General features: G+C 39.5%; 1 protein-coding gene across 1 annotated transcript in view; it reads right to left on the reverse strand.

Annotated features, from left to right (window-relative positions):
* The window catches only part of LOC135477935 (ecdysone receptor-like), a 57,285-nt gene extending 51,619 nt beyond the window's left edge, over positions 1-5,666 (reverse strand). Inside the window, exons 1-2 of the mRNA XM_064758161.1 lie at positions 5,551-5,666; positions 1,995-2,174 (exon numbers count right to left, since the gene is read on the reverse strand). The gene's annotated coding sequence lies outside the window, so the exon portion shown is untranslated. The remainder of the gene's footprint in view (positions 1-1,994; positions 2,175-5,550) is intronic.
* Positions 5,667-6,337: the final 671 nt, after the last annotated feature.

A 6,337-nucleotide genomic window follows, 5' to 3' on the forward strand; every position in this document is an offset into this window, starting at 1 on the left:
CTTTCCCATAAATACATGTAAATACACGTACCACAGCACATGAGTCACGCAAATCAATCACGTCCCATGTAATTTATTACATGTGCATGCCAAAGTGCTTTCCTGAGGTACCCGAAACGCTAAGAACACAACAAATGAAGCAAACACACGAAAATAGCAAAATAAATCAAATGCTGAAATATCAGCATTTGAGAAATGAGACTTTCTGAGTTACATTACTCATGCCAACCCATTCGTGGAACAAAGTCAGAATGTGTGACTCCATGCCATTATGGTTTATATTAGTGTGCCAGTGAAGACCTGTATCTGATATATCACATTTCAAAGAAACAAAATCTTGCGCACTGAGAATATATCACTGCCACATTATCAATTTTAACCAATCCGACACTAATTATTTCTATAATCCCGGATAGCTGTTGCTTTCGCTATGTCAGCCTGGTTGCTGCCTTTGTGTCATACAAGTGTGGGGTGTGAGTGATGTGACACTGTTTTTCCAGTTATTCTAGCATGGCGCATCCCATGGCCTTGTAAGAATTCGATATTAAAAGCCGATTTACAGAGTTACCCAGAACGTCAGAAAACAATGGCTGTGGCCTTACAGGTTTGTTTTCACCTCTCTTCCTGAACAACTCAGGTACTTGTTGCCTTTTCTTATGTTTATTTTGTTTCAGATATTATAAATGGTTTTCTCCAATCAACACATACGCACATGTTGTCAGCCAGTACATGTACTCTTCTGCTAACATTTGGCAGATTACTGCAAGTCTACCAAACAACATATTCATCTGGAGAACTGCTACACAATATTCATATCAGTTTATCAACCACCTGTCAGCTACACCTCATCATCTTGAATTCTAAAATCTGATAGCTTGAATATCTGTTAATTGTTGGAGTCTATTTGCTTCAATGTATGGCCTGGCCAGAGCCAATCCAGTTTTCTAGCTATATCAGCTTGAAATGAAAGAGAACAAGATGGTGTAGAGGGAGAAAAAAACATGGGACAGTTTGTTAGTTACTTGCAGAAGGTCTGACCAGAGTGGTTTACTTCAAGTACTTCGCCTACATACAACCCTTGAATCTGACCACCATCTAGTTATGTGAAAAAACTCCTCAGCACAGCATTAATCAATCAAATATTTAGACACCTAGCAGTGCTGAAAGCCAAAAATTACATTCCTACATGTATATACTTGGGAGGGGGGGGGGGGAGGTAAAGATGTATATAAGTAAGTGCTTTGGTTTTAACATCTTAACAATTTCTCGCATGGCGATGAAGCAATCCTTAGGGTGCGTGTAATGTGCCTCCTTGTTGCAGGACGGATTTCCAAAGCACTTTTATCTAGTGCTGCTTCAATGAGACGCCTTGCTGAAGCAAGGAAGCTACAACTTCCTCTTTTAAGGTCTTAGGTGTGACCCGACCCAGGATAGGACCTGGATCTACCTCCTCCGAAGAAGACACTGTACCAACTGAATCACTGGGCCCGGTCAGTAAAGACAATAGATGAACATCATCCCTCCAAACCAAAAACTAATGCCCTTAAACCTTCTTTTAGATATTCTGGGGTGACATTGTTGAACCGATTCCCTATATATGTATATGTTAAACAATCACAGAATGCCACTGTTTTCAAAAAAAAAAAATAGAAATGTTTACTATGTCAAAATATGCCTCTGTTGACTAAGTGTAGAATTGTCTATTATGCACTACATCTGCAATCATCTATCAGTTTCATCTGTATTTTATATATACTGTATATGCATGCGTAAATAACTTTTTGTGTATGTGCATGAGGGACTCGGAGAAGATTGGTTTTGTAACTAACTGATCTCCCAGAGAAAATAAAGTATTATTATTATTTAAATATATTGACTGAAAGGAACAGACCAGCTTTCCCAAAAATTAGAAGAATTACCATATTCACACCAATAAAGTCTCTACACAAAGACTTTCAACTCCCATATGTATGGGAGATAGGTTATGCACTCACCTTTCTACAGCAGAAATCCTTTTGAATGACCAAAAGCAAGACTTTAATGTCCCTCTAATGGAGTCCCTCAGGAAATTAAACAAGAATCAATCAGAGGGATATAACCTCTTGCAGTCTGAAAGCTTCCTTGACACAAATCCCTTGATGTTTTTCTGTAGAATGCTCCAACTTGTGCATCACCTAAAACAGAATGAAGAATTTAATGTAATAAATATTATTCCTGTAGGGACCACACAAGCATGGTTTTCAGGCAGAAAAAAACCCACCCATGTAATATTTAATATAATCATCAAAACACCTTCCTACATCTACAAAATTAGTGAAATTGTGATTGTGATCCTTTCATTATTATTGTAACTTTTAAATGTCAATCGAAATGAAATCGATTCAACCCACATTGAGATCACCAAACGTATAAAACCGACAAGTGTTGTGTAAGTGAAATATTCTTGAGTAACGGCATAAAAATACCCATCAAATGAATCCAATTCTGGTCTGCATCAGAGAAGCTATTTCGTCATAAAAGGGAATTAACACACAATGAGCCCAAGAATGATCATTCCTCATCAAAGGCCTCTGCACTGATGTTCTCAAAACAGTTGTGATCTTTTGGATGATACTTGTATATAGCTAACTGAATCTTGCATTCAATACAAAAGGCAAGGGGCTTATAAATGTATACTCGCTGTTAACAGAAACCTTATGAATTGATGCCATGGAAGCCATACCTATACACACTGAGAAATGTCTGGGACAGTGCTATTTGTCTCCGACTAGCTCAGATGCTTCCGTGCACCCAAGTCTTAAGTTTTTCCCAAAAAGTTTTTATTATTTCATCGGTGTTTTGCACCGTGCCCAAGAATATTTCACATATACGACGGCGGCCAATATTATGAATGGAGAAAAACCAGGCTCTCTGGAAAATCCACAACAATCTGCAGGCTGCCAGTAGACCTTCCCACAGGAACTTGGAAGTCAGCATAAGCTGGACTTGCGCTCACATCGAGCACATTGGTGAAAGGCTCTGGCCGCTGGCATGCCAACCACTCGGCCACACACCCCCCGGGTATAAAGCCTTTAAACAATCATTTAGTGTCCAAGAAACATTACATTGAATAAGGGCACACTCGAACATCACACTGAAGACACCACAAATGACACCCCACATGAGCGCATAACTAGAATATCATGCTGACAAAGTAACCAAACAGGACACTCCACAAGTGTTGCCTCACTACAACATCATACAAATGAAGACACCACACAGGACACCCCAGGCCACAAGTGCTGCCCAACCAAAATATCACACTGAAAACACCAGAAATGACACCCAACATGCAAGCTTCAATAGATTATCATACTGAAGACACCATAAAAGTACACACCACATATGTACCTAACTAGAATATAAGACTCCAAAGACACCAAACATGACACCCCACAAGCACAACCTCAACAGAGCACCAAAACACCAGATATAGCAAGCCACATGCCCTGCCTCACTTGAAAATAAGGGTTGATGGCTCACAGCAGAATCACTGACACCACCAAAATCACCCCACTTACAACAGAACAAAACTCTTGTTGTCTCTCAAAATAAAAATCAGAATTTGCAGGTTTCTGTTCCTGTTATTCATGATTTTTATTATTTACATTAAGTAGTTGTTCACTAAACAATGTATAAATACAAATGAACAAACGCTGCCAAGTTAGCCTGTAAGACAAAAACTTATCAGAGTGACTGGATTGCCAGAATTCTGCCTTCTCATTGATCCACAGATCTAATTTTACATATGTACCTGTAGGTTCACAATATGGCAATATCATGAGCAGTCCAGCTTTTCTTTGTTTTTCCCTCTTTCGAGCCTTACAATCTTTCAACAAGAAAATAACACAATAATTACAACTTGTTGCCATAGAGGTTTTGGGCAGCTGACTTTTATTTCCAGTAAACCTAATCTGAAAGTTTCTTTTTCAAATTTCCAATCCCCAACAAAGAACATCTAAAGTCTCTCAGCCAGCATCAGAGAGTAGACTTAAAGAGTCTCATGCAAGAGCGTACAATCTCCATAGATCTCATTACTGCCTGACATGGGGTCCCACAATGTAAATATTGTACGTGAGAAAGGTAGGTACATGTACAATACCTGTGACACATATAGTAAACATGACCAAGGGAGACACAATGACCATGAAATTTCATACATCTACAAATTGTACATAATTACATGTAGTTAGTTAATCTCTGTAACATTACATATGCTTCACAAGTACTTATAGGGCATCAAGGAAATATGTGCCCAACCCCTAGCTGCCATATACCCTAAATACTCATATACTTCATAATAAATCAGGAGCTCTCATTGGCTCAAAGCCCAAGGTTAAAGATTATAAGTCCGTAGCCAACAGGCTCAGGTTTTATATGTAGCAGTGGACAGGCTTAGCAGAAGCTTTACTGTCAGGACTGACCCTTTGTGAACAAAGCTCCCATCTGGGAAACCCTAACCTCCATACTGATACAATCCATGTTTTTTGAGGGGTTTTTTGGGGGTTTTTTTTGGGGGGGGGGTTGTTTGTTTGTTTTTTGGGGAGCTGGAGGGGGTTGGGGTCTGGAGTTTGGGACATGAAAACAGTATTTAACTTATTGGTGATCTAGACCAAGCTCAAAAAATATTTCACTTGTAGTGCTACATGTTGACGTGGGATATGGGACATCTATCTCACCTGGTAATTGATGCACTGGACTTGTAAGTGGCAATTTTTAATTATCTGATTGTCTCAATGTACACCACTGAGCAATAACTGCAATGTGCACGAGAATAGATCAGATGTTTTGGTCTATTCACTCTGATCTTACAGAGAAGTTTTCGGTGCCAGGGATAGAGTCTAGCAGCAGAGATAAGGAAAAGGGGACGTCACGGTCACGACCACACTAAATCATTTGTATTATATGCAATACCATACATGTGTGTCTGTGTATATATATATATATATATATATATATATATATATATATATATATATATATATATCCGAACTATATGTACTAACTGAATAAAAATGGAATAAAAACGGAATAGTATTGCATTCAGAAACGCCCTACTGAGTTTCATATGACTCATGAACCCCTGACTTAACGACGCACAAACCTGCAAACGTTAGTTGTATTGAGTCATTTCAAATTGAAAGTCTTTTGTATTCAGTGGTCGTTGTTGTTGCACGCCTGACTGACTTTGCCGGCAATCAAGACCAAACACTGTGAAACGCCGTTTTATCACGTGGTAGAGACTCCCCAACATGCGTACTTCAGATTCCCAAAAAATAGATATAATTAACCAAAAAGCACTTACATGACTTAATTAGCTCTTTCGTACTTTAATATGAAATGGATGCCTCGCAAAAATGTTGTCTTCCGCGAAAGACACAAGACCGTGGCGTGCTTCAACTTCGAACACATGATGAAAATGAGAGGCCAGAAAAATAAAAAGACAAATTGATGATAAGAACTGTTAAAACTGTCTGTCATTTCTATACATGTGTCGGTTTACATACTTACAGACTGGTGACGAACAGTTCTGCGCAGATTAGCTTATTATCGATCTGAGAAGAAACTATTGACTTCCCGTCAGATATTAACAACTGGAGCTCCAACACCCACTGATATAGTCTCTGGCGACTTTGACATTTTGGGAAGTCTTTGACCTAGATAGCTCAAGGCCATAGGGAAATGAGATCACATGATGTCTGACGTCTGCGTGTCTGTTAGATCTGATTGGCCCTCGGTCTAGGTACACATGCCGGCCGATCCATGTAAACAAGACGCACGTGGAGGGTTGTTTCAGCGGTCATTGACCCAGGATTATGTACTGAATAATCTCGAAGCTACTGGCTGCCAGATTTGTGAACTTTTGAAAGCCGACCGGCGCGAAGCGTTTTTAGCACAATGACATAGTGTGATAGTTCTTACAATACTTTCCACACAATACGGAATATCGCGTTTATCACTACTACATTCCTGACAGAAACATTGTTAGGCCTACTTTGCGAATGCTTTTAACCCACGGAAGACTGTACATTCGTTTTTCCTCACGTTTTCCGAGACCAAGTATGGTGGTCCAAATCTGCCATTCAGCATATTTTTATATTCTCTTGTAATTCTCCTACTACATATGTTTTTTTTTCCTCGCTGGAAAATAGGATAAGGCCTCATTAAAATAATTTCACTGTTCCACCCGCTCAAGGCTTATAAGACCGCCCACATCCGGGCACTTTTCTCGTTACCGTCAGATAGCAGACGACGCGGTAAACGATAAAATGGGAAGGCAGGCCTGCATATGTAGAGG

Source organism: Liolophura sinensis, chromosome 11, assembly GCF_032854445.1.
Source record: "Liolophura sinensis isolate JHLJ2023 chromosome 11, CUHK_Ljap_v2, whole genome shotgun sequence".
NCBI classification, from domain to species: Eukaryota; Metazoa; Mollusca; class Polyplacophora; order Chitonida; family Chitonidae; genus Liolophura; species Liolophura sinensis.